This window comes from Sapajus apella, unplaced genomic scaffold (assembly GCF_009761245.1).
Source record: "Sapajus apella isolate SASKATOON/1434 unplaced genomic scaffold, GSC_monkey_1.0 scaffold27, whole genome shotgun sequence".
In the NCBI taxonomy this organism is placed as follows: domain Eukaryota; kingdom Metazoa; phylum Chordata; class Mammalia; order Primates; family Cebidae; genus Sapajus; species Sapajus apella.
This window is the reverse complement of record NW_022436967.1, coordinates 8,960,791-8,980,424: the sequence shown is the minus strand read 5'-3', so window position 1 is coordinate 8,980,424 and position 19,634 is coordinate 8,960,791. Positions and strand designations below refer to the sequence as shown.

At 39.5% G+C, this 19,634-nt stretch overlaps 1 pseudogene; it reads left to right on the top strand.

The window, feature by feature from the left end:
* Positions 1–1,746: 1,746 nt before the first annotated feature.
* Positions 1,747–14,100, top strand: LOC116560751 (annotated as a pseudogene).
* Positions 14,101–19,634: the final 5,534 nt, after the last annotated feature.

The window sequence follows — 19,634 nt, the reverse complement described above, 5'->3', positions numbered from 1 at the left end:
GAAGAAAAAAGCAGCATGAAAATGCTAAGTACATTATGAATACAATTTTTGAATATTTTAATATGAATACTACTATTGAAATGCACATACATGCACTCACACATGCACACACAGAAACAGAAAAATGTAAGAACCTGGTTAAGAAAGAGAAGTTGGATTAAGCGGGGGCAGGCCTTATTTCTATAGATGAGTTCTTGTTTCTGAGGATTCTCCAGTCACATTGGCATGGTTTGGATTTTGACTTCTCCATTTACTATCTATGTGATCATGAGTAAGTTATTGCAACATTCTGTACCTCAGTATGCTCATCTTTGAATATGGAACAATCATGCTCCTAGCTTCATAAAGATATTTCACAATTGAATGAGATGATACATGCAAAGGCTCTGATCATTTACTGGTACTCAATAAATATGTATTGTTATTAGAACAGTGATAATATTAATTATTTTTATCATTAATTATTTTCTATTTTTTCAGTTTCTATTTTTTTAATATTAATAATGATAGTAGGAAATTATTAAATGCTTACCTTTTTTCCAGGCAGAGGTCAAAAATATTTACTTCAAAATCAAGCATACCTGAGTTTGAGAGCAGCTCTGTGATTTTCTAGTTTCATAGTATCAGAAATCTTAGCCATCTTCTCTGTTCCGTCTTCTGTAAATAACCCTACCCATGAGGTGTTTCACAGGTTAATATATGATAAGGCTTATAAATCACTTAGAAATTGTTCAGTCAAAGGCAATTATTTCACTTACATTTTACAAATCCAAAACATAGTTACATATAGGATCAACCTTATGTACTGCAGATAAGGAAACTGAGGTTTAGAGAGTCAGGAGTCTATCCCAGCCACGCTGCGATGAGAGGCTGAGTCAGGATTTTAACTCCTAAGTGATCTAGTTTACTGTTGCTATTACTATTTGTAAATAATCATTTGCTATAGCCACATCAGTTTCAGGAAAATAAAACAGTAAATGGAGGTCTGGAGTCACAGCCCTTTGAATCCTGGCCTAAGGGGAGGGGATGCTGTTGTGGGTGAGAGGTTAAAGGAAATTCTTTGAGGTTTTCACAATTGCCATCCCCTTTTTCTGCTCTCACGAGGCTCCCCTGGCTTGTAGTGCCATGTAATGTCCTGGCTCTGCCACCAAACAAACTGCTGCAGTGCTTCCTTGCCCTCACTGCACTGTTTCTTCTATTTCCTTTCTTCACGCCTCTTCACTCACGTTCACATGGCCAGGTTAGGGGTAATGTACTCTGACACATCTGAGTTATCTGCTCAGCTTGAGATATTAGATGACTTACATCCTCAATTACTCCTTCTCCAGATGAGGAGGCATCAACTGCCCAGATTCCTTGTCCCTTTCCTGGACTGGAACCCCTCACTCCATCCTCCCAAAGCTGTAATTCCCCGAGGGTCTGAGTGTGAGGAGAAGTGGGTGATCGAGACACTCCAGCACTAACTGCTCATATAGGCGGAAGGAGAGAGATTTTCACTACATGCCTCTGCGAGGTGACTTTGTGTAAGAAAACAATCAAGCAAATAGCAGCTTCTTGTAATGTAGCATAAAAAGACACATGACATTTAAATAAAAATGTTAATATCTTAGCTTGTTTCAATAAATGTTACGTAGAAGTATATTTATTCAGATGTTTTTTTCTCTCTGTGTTTTGAATCTACAGTCAAATGTTTATATTCCCTTTATATTCAGTCTCCCATACCTTTTTCCATTTGGAATCGTATCAATGAGCTTTATAGCTAAAGGCAGTGACATGCTGATAGAAGGTAAATACACGATCTGGCATCTGATTAAGTTTGCTGTTTAATGCTCTAAAAATTTGGATTTATTAGTTTTTTAAAAAACTGGTAGTAAAAGCCTTATAAAAATTTATCCCAGTTAATAGTATTGTGGGGAACACATGATACCAGAGGTGACTAGTACTTAAATCACAAAATCTTGGCTTGAGAAGGAATCAGTTTTCTTATTTGTGTGTGTGTGTGTGTGTGTGTGTGTGTGTGTGTCTGTGTGTGTGTGTTCATCTTCTTAATGTTTGTGAACCTGTTCTTGAAACTCGATTTCTTCCCATAATTTCATGAGCCACAACACAGTGATTTATCTGTTTTCCTTTCATCCATGAAAGGTCTTTTTTTTTATTTTTGCTTATGTATATTTTTTTTGTTCCTGCACTCTTCAGTTCCCACCTCTTGTTTTGAGATTATATTCCCTTCCCTGTACAGTTCATGACTATAAAAATATCAAAATCTTCATTCTAATATCTGAATTCTCCCACGATAAGCAGTGTCAAGTCTCCAAATATCTACTATGACTGAGTTCTTCATGGTTACCTGAAACTTAACATTGTCAAAACAAAATTCATTAATTTCTCTCCACATCAACTGTATTAATACTTTTATGTCATCATATTTATATCCACATATACAAAATGTCAATATCATCTAGGCATAATATTAGTAGGAACTGAGAAATACTGCCAACAGCTTCATGTTACGGCCTGGAAGTAGATACCACGATTCCAGTTACGCTTTTTAATAACTGCAGCTCCAGCAGATAGCTTGTTTGCAGCTTTACAAAGACCTACCACCAGAGACAAGAAGCTAAGCTTTTTCCAAATTTCTCACCTGCAGAATTTGTGTGAGATAATGAATGTTTTTTAAGCTGAGTTTCAGGGTACATTACTAATGTATCAGAAGATAACTAATAGAATAACTTTCTAATATAAATAGCATATCTATCTGACTACACTTTCTTTAAAATAAAAAGAATGGAGAAGGATCCAGCAGAGCTTTGCTGGAGTTGAAAAAGGACTGGTTAGTCCTGGGAGCATGGACAAACTATCCTTGAGGCTCTGCTGGAAATCATAACGGATTTGAGTCATAAAGATGTGAAGGGCTATCTACATTGAAACTTTCACCCAAAGCAATCATCTTCTCTGCGGTCTTGACAAATAACTGCAAGGATCTGAAAAAGAAGAGATTCACTTAGAAGAACTGACAATTAGATGGTGGCTATAGTGAGGACCCAAGTAACAGCTCAGGCTCTGGTGAAAGAAAGTGAAAAGTGGCTCCTTTACCTTTTAATCTTCTAATTATAAAACATTAATGGACAAACTTTTAGCTACACAGATGGAAAATCTGGCAATGCTGCTGTCACTATGCATGAAATAGTTGGTTTACAGGATTTTTTTTTAAACTCTAAAACAAAATATTCTTGCAGTATTTCCTGTTCAAGAGTATATTCATCAAATTCCAAAGAGTTTTGGCTCAACTTCACTTAACAGGTAAGCCTCCATCAAAGAAAGCAAGAGTTCCTCAGAAACAGACTTAGCTGATCAACTGGCAGCATATGCTCGGGATCATGCCACTTTGGAGAATCAAGAGAAAACTAAAGCAGCAGCAGTCTCCATGGAAGTTTCAGCTGAGATAACAACATCATTAGCTGTAGCTTTCTGAAGCTTATGACTGGCTTTAAGCATGCACTCATAGGATGTGCTCAGAAAGTGTGATGGTCTATGTTCCTATGAAGACTGAAGTCAACTTACCATAGTCTTCTAAACATCTGGAAATAGAAAATTTACAAATTTAATGCCCTATTAATATATGAATTTTTAAAATGAACTGCAGGCCAATTTTCTGATGCTCCTTTAATCACATTGGTTTATGAACTGACAGTAGGGAACAGAAGTATTCAACATGCTTGAGTATACAAGTTGGAAAGTTTTCCTAGTGCAATACTGTAATGCATAAATCAGAATATCAGAGGCTGGGTAATTTATAAGGAGAAGAGGTTAATTTGGCTCATGGTTCTGTAGGCTGTATAAGCATGGCACCAGCATCTCTTTGGTTGCTGGTGAGGCCTCAGGAATCTTTTACTCCTGGTAGAAGATGAAGGGGGAGCAGCTGTGTCACATGGTGAAAGAGGGAGCAAGCCAGAGAGGGAGGCATGCCAGACTCTTGAAGAGTTACATCTCCTGGTTACTAAAAGAATACAATCTCATCACAGAGAACTAATTACCACAAGGGGGGCACCAAGCCATTCATGAGGGATCCATTCTCTGGATTCAATTACCTCACACCAGGCCCCACCTTCAATACTGGGGATCACATTTCAATGTGTGATTTGGAAAAGAAAAATATCCAAACTATATAAGGTACCAAATACTTCCACCTAATATTTTGAAAAGTTTTCCAAAAGTAAAGAGGATTTTAATCTTTGAATGAATTAGAAGTTGCTAAGATATGATATGTAAAACATCAGTAACAATGGCAAAACTATAATTGGAGAAAGATTTACACTCATCCAAAATGTGAAACAGGGATAGTGGAACCACATGGAAGGCCCATTAGCTCATCACTTTGGTTGACTTGAAGTGTGGGTCATTGATTCAACATATCTGATATTATGAAGAAATAGGCTAGGCAATTTTATACATTTATTTCTTAAGATATAAAGAGTAGACCAGAGTAAGGAATGGTTGGTTCAAAGAATAAAGGATATTGAAAAATATAGACTCATTAAATGTATAATATATGTTGCTTTATTAGAAAGGTGCTGGCTGATGAACTTCTAATGATTGAGATCAACAATCTGATTGGTACTGTTGTAATAATGGGGTTCAGGGGTTTGGGAGGCACTCAGCTCCCCTGAGAGGATGTTTCTCCAGGTTCTTGGTCTCCTGCCCTCTCAAGAATGAGAGAAGGGACCATGGCGTAGTGCACAGTAAATGCTGGATTCAAAAGTGTTTGTAGAAAGTGATTTATTTAAAGCAGAGGGAGAAAAAGAAGAAGGAGAAAGAAACAGCTAACTCTCATACTGAATGAGAGAATCTAGAAAGATGGAATCCAGGAGAGGAAAGCAGCTTCCACACTGAGTGGAAGGGAATAGTGAGAGATGGAGTTCAGGAGAGGAAGACAGGCTTCCACGAGAGAGTGTGGAAAGAGACTCCATAGGGGAAATCCAAGAGAGAGGACAGCTTCCATGAAGGGAGTGTTCATGGAAGGGGACCCAAACATGGAGTCCTCAGGGGTGTGGAAGAAGGGGACTTTTAACCTGGAAGGAACCCCCACCTTCTCTAAGACCCCTGGCCAATGAAAGGAGTTCCTTAGAACTTCCGCTGGAGTGATTGACTCAGTTTCTTCCCGTGCCCACAAAATTCAAACATAAACCATTAAATTTCCCTGATGGAGAGAAATGGGAGCAGGGCATGGCTCTAGGAAATTCTTGCCCTTAAAACTTCGCCCCCTTGTGGACCTGGAAAGAGAACACCTTCACTCATTGTTATTATGTACTTTACCCTTTTTTTTCTCTTGGCTTCTATGATATTAACATAATTAAAATTACTCCACCCAGAAGTTATAAAAACCTTCTTTTCAGTGTTTTGAAAACTTTAGAGAAACGGAATCCATCACTGAACCAGTAAAACTGTTTTAACAAAGAAGTCCTAAATCAGAGCTTTCATACAGAAATGATAATAAAAGGGGTAGATTTATGAAGCCACATTTATTATGCATGGCCATAGCAAATTGAATTATTTATTGTCTCTTAAGAATACATTTTGATGGATGGAAAGGCAATATTGATTAGTGGGTAGAAGGTGAGGCCCTGACCTCTATCCTGTAAGGTGGTATCGATTAACTAGATATCAACTGCAGCCTTGAGTAAAAGTACACACCGATTCTTCAAAACAGAAAAAACAAAAACAAAAAACCCCTAATCCCAGCAATGCAAAGGCTATAAGATAAAAGTTTCATATATCTAAGGAGTCACTAGGAGAGGATTATAATAAAGACGCATCTGATCAGGAAAGCAGTGGCTCTATTTATTTATTTATGTATTTATTGACAGAGCTTTGCTCTTGTTGCCCAGGCTGGAGTGCAATGGTGCAATCTCAGCTCACTACAACCTCCACCTCCCAGGTTCAAGCGATTCTCCTGTCTCAGCCTTCTGAATAGCTGTGATTACAGACATGTGCTGCCACGCACAGCTAATTTTTTGTATTTTTAGTAGAGTTGGGTTTTTTCCATGTTGGTTATACTGGTCTCGAACTCCCCACCTCAGGTGATCCACCAGCCTCGGCCTTCCAAAGTGCTGGGATTACAGGCATGAACCACCACGCCCAGTGGCTCTGTTAATTTCTACATTTAAAAAAACCCATCAACTGGCTCAGAAAACTTCAGAGGAGAATTTTACTCAAAACGAATTTATTACCAACCCAACTGTATCATGGCCTAACACAGTACTACTTACTACCTAACATAGTGGATATATCAGTTTTAGATTTGTCGGGTGGCTGGGGAAATGATTTTAGTCAACATAGTGGAAGTACCATTGTATAAAGGCAGATCATTTTGTTTATATTTGAAGTTTTCAAAGAAGTTTTAATGCTTCATTACTTAGTATTTATGTATATTGTTAATGAGAACCAAAAATTTAACTCTTTGGTTAAATTATTAGTAACTGTGGAGCCTTAGGTGTTAAAAGAAAATTAAAACTGCTTAGCTTGCAGGAACAGAAACAGGGATAGGGGACAGCAAATGTTATGAGAAACTGGGTCAACTGCAAACAGCTCACTTGCAACCAAACATCAAACCTAGGTGCTCAGCTCATGGCCCACCTGCACGCAAGCATACTGTTTCAAGCATTTAGCCCAAGCAACATGACCCATTAGAAAGCCCTCCAGTCCCCTCTTCATCACAGACAGCCTTCCCTCTGCTGTATTATTGCCCATTGCTCTTTTGCAATATACTCCCCTTTCCCTAATAAACCTGCCTTTCTAAGCTCATGACTGTCTTGGTAAATTCTTTTACCACCCATGCTGGCCTAAGGCAGTCGTTGACCATGACATTCTGGTGAGCTGTACGGGGAATCTCTCTCCCTACAAGGGGCTCTCTCCCCTCTTCCTTTCTGTCTTCCAATTGAGGACCTTCTGTGGACAGCACCTAAGATGGAAACAGCTGACAGTCTATGGCCAGGTCTATATGCTGGTGAAATTGAAAGGTGTCTGCATGGAAGTGTCTGACAACCACCACCCACTCTGGTGAGAGACCTAAGTTCATTTTCTTTTTTCAGACTTCCAGCAGCTGACCTCTAGTAGTGCTGTGGCAACTGGTGGTATCTGGCCAGGGCAGCTACCCTGGTATTGCCTGAAGGTCAAAGGGCAAACGTCTGGCTGCCTTGCCCCGAAGGGAGAAAGGTTGTCTCCTATCCTTTCTGGTCAGAGGTCCCCAATCCCTGCATGTTGCGCAATTAGCAGCAGCGGCTTCTCTAGGGCAAATCTACACAGGTTTGGGTGACATAAATCCTCTCTCCCTCTTATTCAAATTCTCACATCAAGACAGCCAGACCTCCAGCTTCAGGTATTCCCAAATCAGGTCATCGCCAGCGGCCTCAGAGCAATGAGTCTCCCCATTCCCATCCCCTCTCCTGGGCTGGTTCCAGGCTGAGTTCTCCCTTCACCTTCATACCTCCTGCCTGGACAAGCCAGCTTGTGTAAGGCCCCAGAGGCATTGGCCCCAGTTCTGGGAGGTCTTTCCTAATAGGTGCAATACCACTGTAGGAATGACATCTCAGAAGTGCCCCAGTGGACTTGAGTGGTATCCTTTCCCCTGCCAGGACACCTTGAGAGAAAGTGCGCTTCATGTCCCCAGCAGACATCAGCCTCCAGTGGCTCATCATTTTCCCATCCCAGCATGGGACAAACTTCGTGCATTCCTTCAGACTCACCTCTGGGTTGCATCCTAAAACATTAGGACAAATTTGACTCCCAGACTTTCAAGAAGAAGCAACTAATTTTCTTGTGTAATGTGGTTCAGAGACCAATTAGCCTAGACTCTAAATGGGACTTTGGATTTTTTTTTTTTTTGAGACAGAGTTTCACTCTCGTTACCCAGGCTGGAGTGCAATGGCGTGACCTCGGCTCACCGCAGCCTCCGCCTCCTGGGTTCAGGCAATTCTCCTGCCTCAGCCTCCTGAGTAGCTCGGATTACAGGCACGTGCCACCATGCCCAGCTGATTTTTTGTATTTTTTTAGTAGAGATGGGGTTTCACCATGTTGACCAGGATGGTCTCGATCTTTTGACCTTGTGATCCACCTGCCTTGGCCTCCCAAAGTGCTGGGATTACAGGCGTGAGCCACCGCGTCCGGCCAGGGACTTTGGATTTTAATACTCTTTTGCAACTCGATCTGTGTTGTCAAAATTCCTCTAAATGACCTGAGGTTCCTTATATCCAGGACTTTATGTCCCAAGGTTGGGACCCAGACCTTCAAGGAAACTGTTGAATGTGCCTAACAAAGTTATTACCTCCTCCTAACTCCAAACATTTTATACGAACCCTCTTTTATGCTCCCATGGTCAAGATCCTCCTCGCCATCTTCCCCTTCCTCCTCTTCAATGGTGTAACTCCTCCTATACCTTCCCCTCCTTCTGCTCCACCTTCTACCTCCTTTTCTATGCCTCTCCCCTACAAGAAACCTTTTTCTCCCCTCACATACTGGATCGGGAGCCATTTATTATCCCACTTCAGCCCTCAGAAACTCTGAGAAGTGGCAAACCACTTCAAAAACCATCAGATCCATGTTCCTTTCCTATTTTGGACTTCTATCAGATACAAGCTAAACTTGGATCCTTTAGGACCAAGGCCAGGACCCTTCTCACGTCATAGGAGAATTCAGAGGATGTTTTGTTTCCTTTGATCTCATTTGTCAGGATGTTTATATTATCTTTACCACCTGTTGTACTCGTGAGGAAAGGTCCCTCATTTGGTCTCCAGCTCAACGGTGGAAAGATAAGGTCCATGACTAGAACCCTTAGGATTCTAGCCTGGGGAGTACAGCAGTTCCTGATGTTGATTCTAGACGGAGCTACCAAGAAGGAAACGCTGGCAGGGAATGCCATAATCATGTAATTACTTGTTTAATTGAAGGCATGAAAAAGGCTGCCATAAAATGATCAACTATGCCAAACTAAGAGAGGTTAACACAACGGTCAAATGAAAACCCACCTCTATTTCATTACAAGCTGGCTGCAGTCAAGTGAAAATATACTAATGTGGACTCCAAAAGCCCGGAAAGCCTAGCTATTTTGGCTGTTTTTTTGTGTGTTTTATCAGCCAGTCTTCTCCAGATATTAGACACGAACTCCAGAAACTAGACCAAAGACCAAAAACTCCATTCCCCATCCTGCTGGACATGGCCTTCAAGGTCTTTAATAATGGGAGGAAATATCACAGTCCAAATGGGATAGGAAGGATTGAGAAAGGTGAGTGGAAGACTCACTACACGTCTGTTGCCACTGCAAACTCTCTTCCTATACCAAGGACCCCTGGTATAGGCTCCATCAGCATGGAGCCTTATGGACACAAAGGAGCTCACTATCTGCTAGTGCTGTAATCAGCCATGGCATATCAGCCAGAACTGCCAAAACCCTCCTCAACCATCTTCTAGTCCCCACCAACCTTCTACTCACTGCAGATGAGTGGGGCATTGGAAATGGATCGCCCTCTCTTCCTCTTGTAGGAGAGTCATCCCGTAATCAGCAACACCAGTTATGGGCCAGTTTGGGAGAACAGCAATGGCAAATGCCCCTAACTCTGTTCCTCAACTATAAGGAAGCTGATAGAACTGAGAAAGCAGAAAGAGATGACTGACAGGGCTCAGAGGCCATCCAGGCCCCTATATTTACCATTTCTATGGCTGAGCCTTCGGTAACCCTAAATAAACCAGGGAATAAGATGGAGTTTTTACTCGATACAGGAGCTACTTATTCAGCCCTAATTGGTTTTTCTGGACCTACCTCTCTGTCTTTGATCCTTCTCACCAGCACAGATAGCAGGCCACAGCAGTGATGCTTTATCTCCCCTTAGTATACACGCTGGAGAAAAATGTTGTCATTCACTTTCTAGGTTCTACCAAGCTGTCCTATCCCAATACTTTGGACATAATGACAAACTCCAAACTAGCTCTAAATTCCCTGAGTGTGCCTGTCCAATACTGGCATTACTAGCTCCTTCCACCTAATGCCCCAATCTCCTAAAATCTTCCATTTTACAAGTTCCTCCAGAGGTATGGGATATCTCCACTCCAGGACATTCTTTGTTTGCAGACTCTAAAGATTCACGTAAAGACCTAATATTTTCGCTAGGATCCCGCAACATGCCTTAAAGCTTGAAGCCCAAATGGGCCTACAGACTCTAATAGAAACATTCTTGGTCATGGGATTATTAAGCCTTTGCAACTGGCCATGCAACCCTGATGGTAGCCATTAAAAAGTCAGATAGCACATACAGAATGGTACAAGACCTAAGGGTCATCAGTGAGGCAGTAATCCCTGTACACCCCAATCATTTCTGATCCCTGCACCCTTTAGGGCAACCCACACTTCATGGTTCACAGTATTAGATTTTAAAAATGCCTTCTTTTGCATACCAGTACATTTTGGCTGCCAATTTTTATTTGCCTTTGAATGGGGAAACCCCTCCACCCATGTTTTCCAACAGTTAACCTGGACGGTCCTTCTCCAGGGATTTAGCAATAGCCCACACTTGCTTGCACAGGCTCTTGTTGAAGACCTGTCCACCCTCCAATTCTCTCCTAACAGTGCCCTGCTTCAGTCAACTGAGAGAGGCTCCGCAAACCTGCCCTCCTCCTAAACCCATTCAAAGATGAGGGGCTCTGACGGGAAGACGGGCAACTAGATTTTACACACATGCCTACTTGCTAGGCTTTGTAGATACTTCCACTGGATGGTTAAAAGCCTTTCCCACAAAAACTGACTGGGCCTTTGAAGTCATCATGGACCTTTTGGACCAGATACTTCCAAATTTTGGTATCTCTTTTTCTCAACAGTCAGACAATGGCCCCAAGTTTATATCTCAGATTACACAGGGAGTAAGTGAAGCTCTTCAAATTAAATATTGCTTACACACAGGCTGGCACCCACAATCTTTGGGCAAAGTAGAAAGAACAAAACAAGTCATTAAAAAGACACTTAACAAATTACACCATATCTCACTCTCAAATCGGACCACATTCCCACCATTTTGGCCTTTATCTCATCGCCTTAGTTAACACAGTACTGCTCCCAAAATCAGGGTTATTCTTTATTTGTGTAACTGTAACTTAGCTGTCCCTGCTTGCTCTCTGGAATATGTAGCACCCATTCCCCCACTCTCAACTTGACTGAACTAATGCCAGTGCTATGCCTCCAACAGTCTCCCATATACTGAGATAAAAGGGCCAGTCACCTAATTTCCTTTCTTACCAGCTTAAGTAAAACTGATGCTGCAGTGGCAGGAATTACAGAAGTGGTCCTCAACTCCTCTTTACCCAAGAATTTGCAAAATTCCTACACACAATCAGAGAAACATAAATCAATCCCTCTGCTGGAGTAATGCTACAAAACAGATGAGCTCTTAATCTCACAGTAGCCCAGGAAGATGTTGTTTCTACGTAAATCAATCAGTAAAAATCCAACAAAACAAGAAAAGTACAGGAACTGGAAGCTTGATTATGAAGAAAACCACTTTCAAATACCCAATTTCTTAAAGAAGGTTCTAGGAGGCTCTAGGAGTTCCCTCTACAGGGACCAGTTGCATCTGTACTGCTACTTTTCCTCTCTAGCCTTTGTCTCTCTAACTTTCCGGTTAAATTTGTTTCTTACAGAGTGTAGCCATTTCACACCAAGCTTCTGATGATGCAAGGGTATCAGCAAATTGTCCCCAGAGACCCCAGAGTCTCCTTTAGACTCTGTTGGACATCATTTCCATAGAAACATGCTCTCTCTTCCCAAAACCCATCTTCCAGATGTGCCCAACCTTTTATGTCCCATAATCTGAGACAGTGGCCCATGAGGTCCCTTGGCCCACAAATAACTGTAGGTAGGGTCAGCTCTATGCCCCAGGTCAGTGGAAAGTAGTTGAAAGATGACACATCTGCCCAAATGCCTAAGATTTGTCCTTGTCATTCTGTCAGAGAGGATACGGGAATGTGGAGCCCAAAATAGTTAAAAAGAAAATTAATTAATGAGCTTAGCTAGTCGGAAAGAAACAGGGATAGACAGGAGTGAATGTTCCCAGAAATTGGGTCAACTGCAGATGGCTCACTTGCACCCAAACATCAAACCCAAGCATTCAGCCTACTGCCCACCAGCACCCAAACATCCTATTTCAAGCACTCAGCCCAAGCAACGACCCTTTAAAATATCCGTCAAGCCCCGCTTTGTCACAGACAGCCTTCTCTCTGCTGTACTGCCCATTGCTTTCTTGCAATGCATCTCCTCCTTTCTCTAATAAATCTGCCTTTCTAAACTAATTACTGTCTTGGTGAATTCTTTATCCCTGCGCTGGCCTCAGGCAGTCACTGACCATGACAGTAATCAGATTTAAGAAAGGATAGGAGAAGAGTAGAGTTGTGAATATATAGAGGAATCGAAGATTTAGATAAGGCTTTGGGGTACAGGTTGAATATGTGGGGATTTCAGAAATAATACCACTCATATATCTAGTGTGTTTCCCGTAGAAATACGCAACAGGATCATCATAGTTAAATCATCATCTGATTATGAAAGATATAATTAATTTTTAGGGTGTTAGCATTTTACTGCAGCAATGTTTTCCATTTTTACAGAAATATTTTCATGCACGGATTTTCTATTTGGAGTTCTATATGATGCCAGAAAGCACTGTAGACTGTTCTATGTTGCATATTTTTATGTGTTACATGTTTATAATTTTATATATTATATATTTGCTAAAAAATAAAAGTTATCCTAACACTAAAATGTTAAATCGGGAATCCCGATGATAGCTAGGACCCTGGTACACATACCCTGAAAAGTGGAGGGCCTTCAAGGCCCTCATCGCTGTTCAGCACAGCCGGGCTCAGAACTGCGTGCTCTCTGCACTACCCCACTTCCACTCTGGCCAAAACAATAGTACTCCTGAATTTCTTCACAAATTTCCTGCTGCCAAGCTTCCAGCATTTAAGAATAACGATGGATTCTGCGTGTTTGAAAGCAATGTCATTGCCTACTCTGTGAGCAATGAGGAACTGTGGGGAAGTACTCCAGAGGCAGCAGCCCAGGTGGTACAGTGGGTGAGCTCTGCTGTTAGCTATGCAGTGCCCCCAGCCAGTACCTCGGTGTTCCCCATTTGGGCATCATGCACCACAACAAACAGGATACTGAGACTGCAAAGGAGGAGGTAAGACGAATTCTGGGGCTGCTGGATGCTCACTTGAAGACAAGGACGCTTCGTCTGGCCGACGTCACAGCTGTCTTCACCCTGTCGTGGCTCTATCGGCAGGTCCTGGAGCCTTCCTTCTGCCAGGCCTTTCCCAATACCAACCACTGGTTCCTCAACTGCATTAAGCAGCCCCAATTCCGGGCTGTCTTAGGGAAAGTGAAACTGTCTGAGAACATACCCCCATTTGATGCTAAAAAGCTTGCAGAAAGCCAGCCTGAAAAGGATACCCCATGAAAAGGGAAAGGTTCGCCGGAAAAGGAGCAGAATACCCACGCTGAGTGGAAGGAAGAGGAAATGGCAGTTGCCCCTGCTCCTGAGGAGGAGATGGACAAATGTGAGCAGGGGCTGGCTGCTGAGCCCAAGGTCAAAGACTCCTTCGCTCACCTGCCGAAGAGTACCTTTGTGTTGGAGGCATTTAAGCGCAAGTACTCACAAGTTCACACTCTCTCGCACTGCCCTATTTCTGCGAGCACCTTGATAAGGATGGCTGGTCCCCATGGCATTCAGAATATCCCTTCCCTGAAGCACTCACTCAGACCTTTATGACTCGCAGTCTCATTACTGGAATGTCTAAGCGAGTGAACAAGCTGAGGAATATTCCTTTGCCGGCATCATCCTCTTTGGAAACAAGAGCTCCATTTGGTTGGAGTCTGGAACTTCTGAGGCCGGGAGCTTGCCTTTCTGATGAGTCCATATTGGCAGATGGATTTCCAGTCATACACATGGCAGAAACTGGCTCCTGGAAGCGAGGAGACCCAGAAGCTGTTTGGAGCTACGTTTCCTAGGAAGGGGCCTTTCAGAATATGACAAAGCCTTCAATCAGGGCGAGATTGTCAAGTGAACATCTCTTGCCGTGGCCTACCCGCCTGCATCTGCCCTTCAGAGTGATGGGGCTCATTAAAGGAAACTGAACATTGAGAAACTAAACTAAAAAAAATTTAATAAAATAAAATAGGGATGTCAACAAGAGTCTATTTATGGGATCTCATACTTCATGTTGAAAAGTAGGGGAAATATTGTCCTAAGTTGAATTTCTTTTCCTTACTAAAATATACAACCCTCCCCCAGGAATGGAATTATCTTGTTTTTCTGCTGTTTTCCTCAGTCTCTGAAATAGTGTTTGGTATAACCTGATCCCAAAACAGATGTTCTGATTTACCAGGAAAATCAAATTAAAAGTTGTTTAAAGGTAAATTGATTTCACATTTCAAATCATTTCAGCTCTACTTCAAGTGTGTCAAATGTGTTAGAAAACTAATCTGCAAGGGAAATTTTTTTATTTTCTTAAAATTTAACACATGTGACAGGAATTATCTTTCATTGATTCAGTAATACTTTTAACAATAATAGCTGACTTACATGATTTTAAACATTTTCTTCCCCCAAAAATTTTTTAAAAGAGATAGTTTATTTTCTTTATTAAAAAAACAACTTTCTAATAAATTGTGATTGAATAAGAGAATTTCAGTTTTTCCAGCAAGGAACAAGAACTGAAGAGTCAAAAATTAACTGTGGGTATTCTAAAAGTGTTGCTGGATCTAAGCCTGGCCTCTTCAAATGGTAATATTGATCATTTCCTCTGGAATACAGGTAGAGCTAATTACAAATTAGTCAAAATGATTAACTTCTGCATTCCACATCCCATTAAAAGGTGTCAATGAAAAGCCCAAGGAGACTATTGTAGTTAAGATTTTATTTGAAGCCAAAAACTGCACAGAAAGTTAAAAACTAGCAATTTAATAATCTAAAGTACTTTCTTACTTCTCAGTGTTATACCATTAGTAATATTCACAGTTTTACTTCATTTTAAGCAAGAGGCATTAATAACATAAAGTTGCTACTAGAAATAAAAATTGTTATTTTAAATATGAGTATATGGAACCATATGTTGACATTTTCTGAAACTGACTTTTTGGAGACATAAACACAGTTCGCATCAGCACAAGTTGTTTTTCATTAGTTAAATATACATATCATTTCAGCTAATTAATTAATGGACACATATCCTAAACCAGTGGTCCTCAATGTTTGCAAATTTATGGGCCCCATCCTAGATCTAGTCAATTAGAAACTCACAGGTCTAGGCCAACAATCTGGTTTTAACCAGCTTTCCAGGTGATTCTTATCCATGTTTAAGCTAGAAAAGCATGGCCCTAACCCAACATTGTCGAGAAGAATCTACTATTAAAGATAGCATTATTGTACTTCCCAAATCTTGAATATTGAAGAATGTTTCCATAAAACCAAATGTCTATAATACTTTCAAAACAAAGGTTATAGCAGTTTTTGTTTTCAGGATCAATTAACACAAATTTTGATTTTCATTACTCCTACACAGGAAGTCAATTGTAGGAGAACCCTCTGGGGACCTGAAAGAACCATTTAGGAATATGATTTGGTAATTTAGTTTGTCAATTATTCATTTGTAGCTATGATTTATTAGCTTCCATATCTAGATAAAAATGATGTATTATTTTAGAATTTTCCACCCAACTATGAAATAGATATTGGTATCATCACTCCAAAGAGCTATCCTTGATTGAGTCCTGTGAACAGCAGTTGAAGGAAGATAAATAATTACAAATATCAAAATGAAATTTTAAATTCTATTGATTAGGAGGATTCTTTAATTCATACTAATAATGTATAGAAAATAACTATGCATAGGACTTTATGTCTTAATCATAATTCAATTATACAATTTAATAGCCAAATGCTCCTTTATAGTTTGAAATAGATTGCTCACCTTGGATCTGTTTTGTTTGTTGTTGATATATATTTTGTGTGTATACTTGGTTTTTACAGAGAAGGACAGGGAAGAAGGAGGAGTTTAAACTCTTTTTCCTTTTTTTGGTCTTTTTTGCTAGGTATGAGGAAAGCTAAAGCTGTTATCAGCTTACCGTCCTATCAATACGTACCTCCATCAATCTTTGTATTATGATGTTATGTATTTTATTATATTTTATATATATTTGCCATATATATTAATATGGCAAATTATTTTAAAACTTTTAAAAATATAGGTTCAACTGAGCTTCTCCTTTAGTTTTTAATCTGAAAAATGTCTAAATAAACTACGTTTTTTGGATATAGTTTACTATCTCTGCAGATTTGATATTTAATTTTGGGTCAATTGTATAATATTGAGAAAGTAAAATTCTCACATAAAATGGGCGTATAGATGTAGATACATACCACCAAATTCTTCTCCAGAAAATCTGGTATAGTGATCTCTAACTACAAAAATTATATGTACTGTAAATATACACACACACACACACACACACACACAATTATATGTGTAACATCAATTTCATTTAACATATAATTTATATATCTATATATAATTTTTGTATTTAGATATCACTATACCATGTTTTGCATATACATTTCTTACATATAATTATATACATTTTATACTATATAGAGAGAGGAATAGAGAGAGGAAAAAAAACTAAGGATGAAAAATGGATATGTTTGCAAACAACTCCTACAAAAATGCAATGAGCATTTTCTTATGAAAAGCCTTTGAACACAAACTATTTTATACTTCACACTTAAATGTTTTTCTAAACTATGGACAATATAAAAGCAATTTGTTAAATAAAACATTTAGCCCATGCTCTTACCTAAACTTGCATACTATGCGGAAAGTCACTGTTTAGCTTACCTTAGGATAGGAGTTTGGCAGTAAGAAACACAAGCACTTTTGAAGGTAACAATTCATAACAAGAATGTCTTTCAAAGTCACCCAAGAAATTTAAATACATACATTTAACTGGACCCCATTCTAGAACTACTAAAGAATTTTCAAGTTATGAAGTCCAGAACACTTTCTTCATTTATGGTAAGAAATTTTTATTTAAAAACAGATAATCTAGGCATTATATGATCCACTGGAAAACTGAGGGAAAAAAACGGAATCTATGCTTAGATGTTTTATTTCTCTGGGGTTTGCCTGGGAGGATCATTAGAAGTATTATCTTGGTTTCCTCAGCTTATTCTGCAACTATTCAATCTATTCTGCCTTCCATTACACCCAGAATGTGTGGTGGATGTTGCTATGGCCTGAATAGTTGTGTCTCCCCAAAATCCTTTTTTGAAACCTAACGCCTTAAGTGATGATATTAAGAGGTAGGGGTTTGGGGAGGTGATTTGCTCATGAGGGCTCAGCTCATAAGGAGTAGTGTCCTTACAAAAAAAGCTCAGTAGAGCTTGTTCACCCCATTTCCCATGTAAGGACACATAGAAGATACTATCTATGAAAAAATAGGCCTTCACCAGAAAGAGAATCTGCTGGCATCTTGATCTTGGACTTTCCAGCCTATAGAACTGTGAACAATAAATTTCTATTGTTTATAAATTACCCACTATTTTGCTGTAGCTGTCTGAAAGGACAAAAGCAACTTCCTTTTTCCAACTTCCAGCATGATCATTTTATTCTCTCTTTTGTTCTTGTCCAGTTGTCTATAATTTCAATGTCCCTTTGTTTGTGAAGAGAAGCAGAAACTCATGCTCAGTCCGTCACATTTAACCAAAATGAAAATTAGGTTTAGTGGTCTAGTGTGAGCCATTTTAACCTAGAAAACTTCATTTTATTTTCTTTGGGGGAAGAAGGTTTTCCTGAAGTGTGAGTGTGATTACTGCTTTTGTTCTCATTGACCAAGTCACATAGCAAAGAGCACAAGTTATTTTTGGTTTGGATTTATTTTGTTTGTCTTCTATACATATACTCTACTTTTGATTTCTTTTAGTTTTTGACTGTGTTCAAAGAAGGGTTTTGAGGTTGTTCTAAAGCGTCCCTGAAACGTCTCTTTAGAATACCCAGTGTCAGCTCTGCCTTTCACTGACTGCAATGTAAACGTTGCTTCTGCTGTTTCTGCTCTCCTGCCTTCTGCCTTATCTCTCACTCAGAATTCTTCCCATTCCAGCAGATTCTAAAGATGTCTGGCCACAAGTCCTAGAAGGCACACTATATTGTAGCATTAAAATTCGTGATTCATTCAAATATTCCTTAGATTCCTATGGCAAATAATTTTCAGAAATATGTCCATTCTCGGGGTAGTAGTTTTTACTTTTCTTCTTTATTTGTTTAGGCAAATGCATTTGTTTCTCTCTACTTATTATTAGAAGAGAGGAGATTACATACCAGACATACACCAACAGATAAGATGACTATCTGTTGGCAGCACTCATAGTAGCCTTTCACTCACACCTACTCTTGTTCCAAAATCTGTATTTGAGGTCAGATTGTCCTCCATAATTCATAGATCAATGTACATAGTCTAACAGAAATCAATTAGTGATTACTCTAAAAGTTTGAAGTGGGATAGAAAAAAGTGAAAAAGCATGTACTGGTTTTCTGCCAATTGAGTTTTGTCAATGTCAAAAAGTCTTTCAGGGTCCCTTTTACTTTTCTATCTACAGTACTTTAATTGTTGAAATTTTACCTCCTAAGATTACAAGATAAGCCCACTTCTTTATGTGATATTATAAGAATCAATGCATTCCAATTGATATATGAGAATATGAATGGTTATTTAGAGTAGTTCATTGACCATTAGGAAAATATTAGCCACGTGGCTGAGAAAACTGTGGCATAGAGTTTTGATTAGTATAGTCCCTGAATCTTTGACCCAGAGGGAAGATGAAAGAATGCAATTCTCTATTTTGATGGTTTTGAAAGGGTAGGGAGGTAGAAAAGAGGACATTAACCCTGCTTTTGGTAGGAGTGTTGTATTTCTGATGGCAAAGTATGTTAACTTTGAATTATTATCTCTTTCATATCTATGCTTGTTATAGTTAAGCATTCTCTTTGATTTTAGAAATAGATTGATTGTTGCCTTAGCTGGTAGTTTACTGAGGTTTTGCCTTTAGAGCTACCTTTATAAATTTGAGAGGAATTTGGCATTGGTTATATCAGGAAAATAGTCAGACATCACTTTATAAGGCTAGTTAGACTGGATAAACGAAATGTGGAAATATACATTATGGAATACTATGCAGCCATAAAAAAAGAATGAGATGATTTCCTTTGCAAGGACATGAACAGAGCTGGAGGGCACTATTCTAACAAACTAACACAGGATAAGAAAGCTAAATACTGCATGTTCTCAAAAGTGGGAGGTAACTGATGAAAACACATAGACACATAGAGGGGAACAACACACATTGGAGCCTTTCAGAGGCTGGAAGGTGGGAGGAGAGAGAGAGCCAAGAAATAACTATCGGATACTAGGCTTAACCCCTGAGTGATGAAATAATCTGTACAAGAAACCCCCATGACATAAGTTCACCTATATAATAACCCTGTACTTGCACCTCTGAATGTAAAATAAAAGTTAAAAAAAAAGATAGTATGCATATACCAGAACA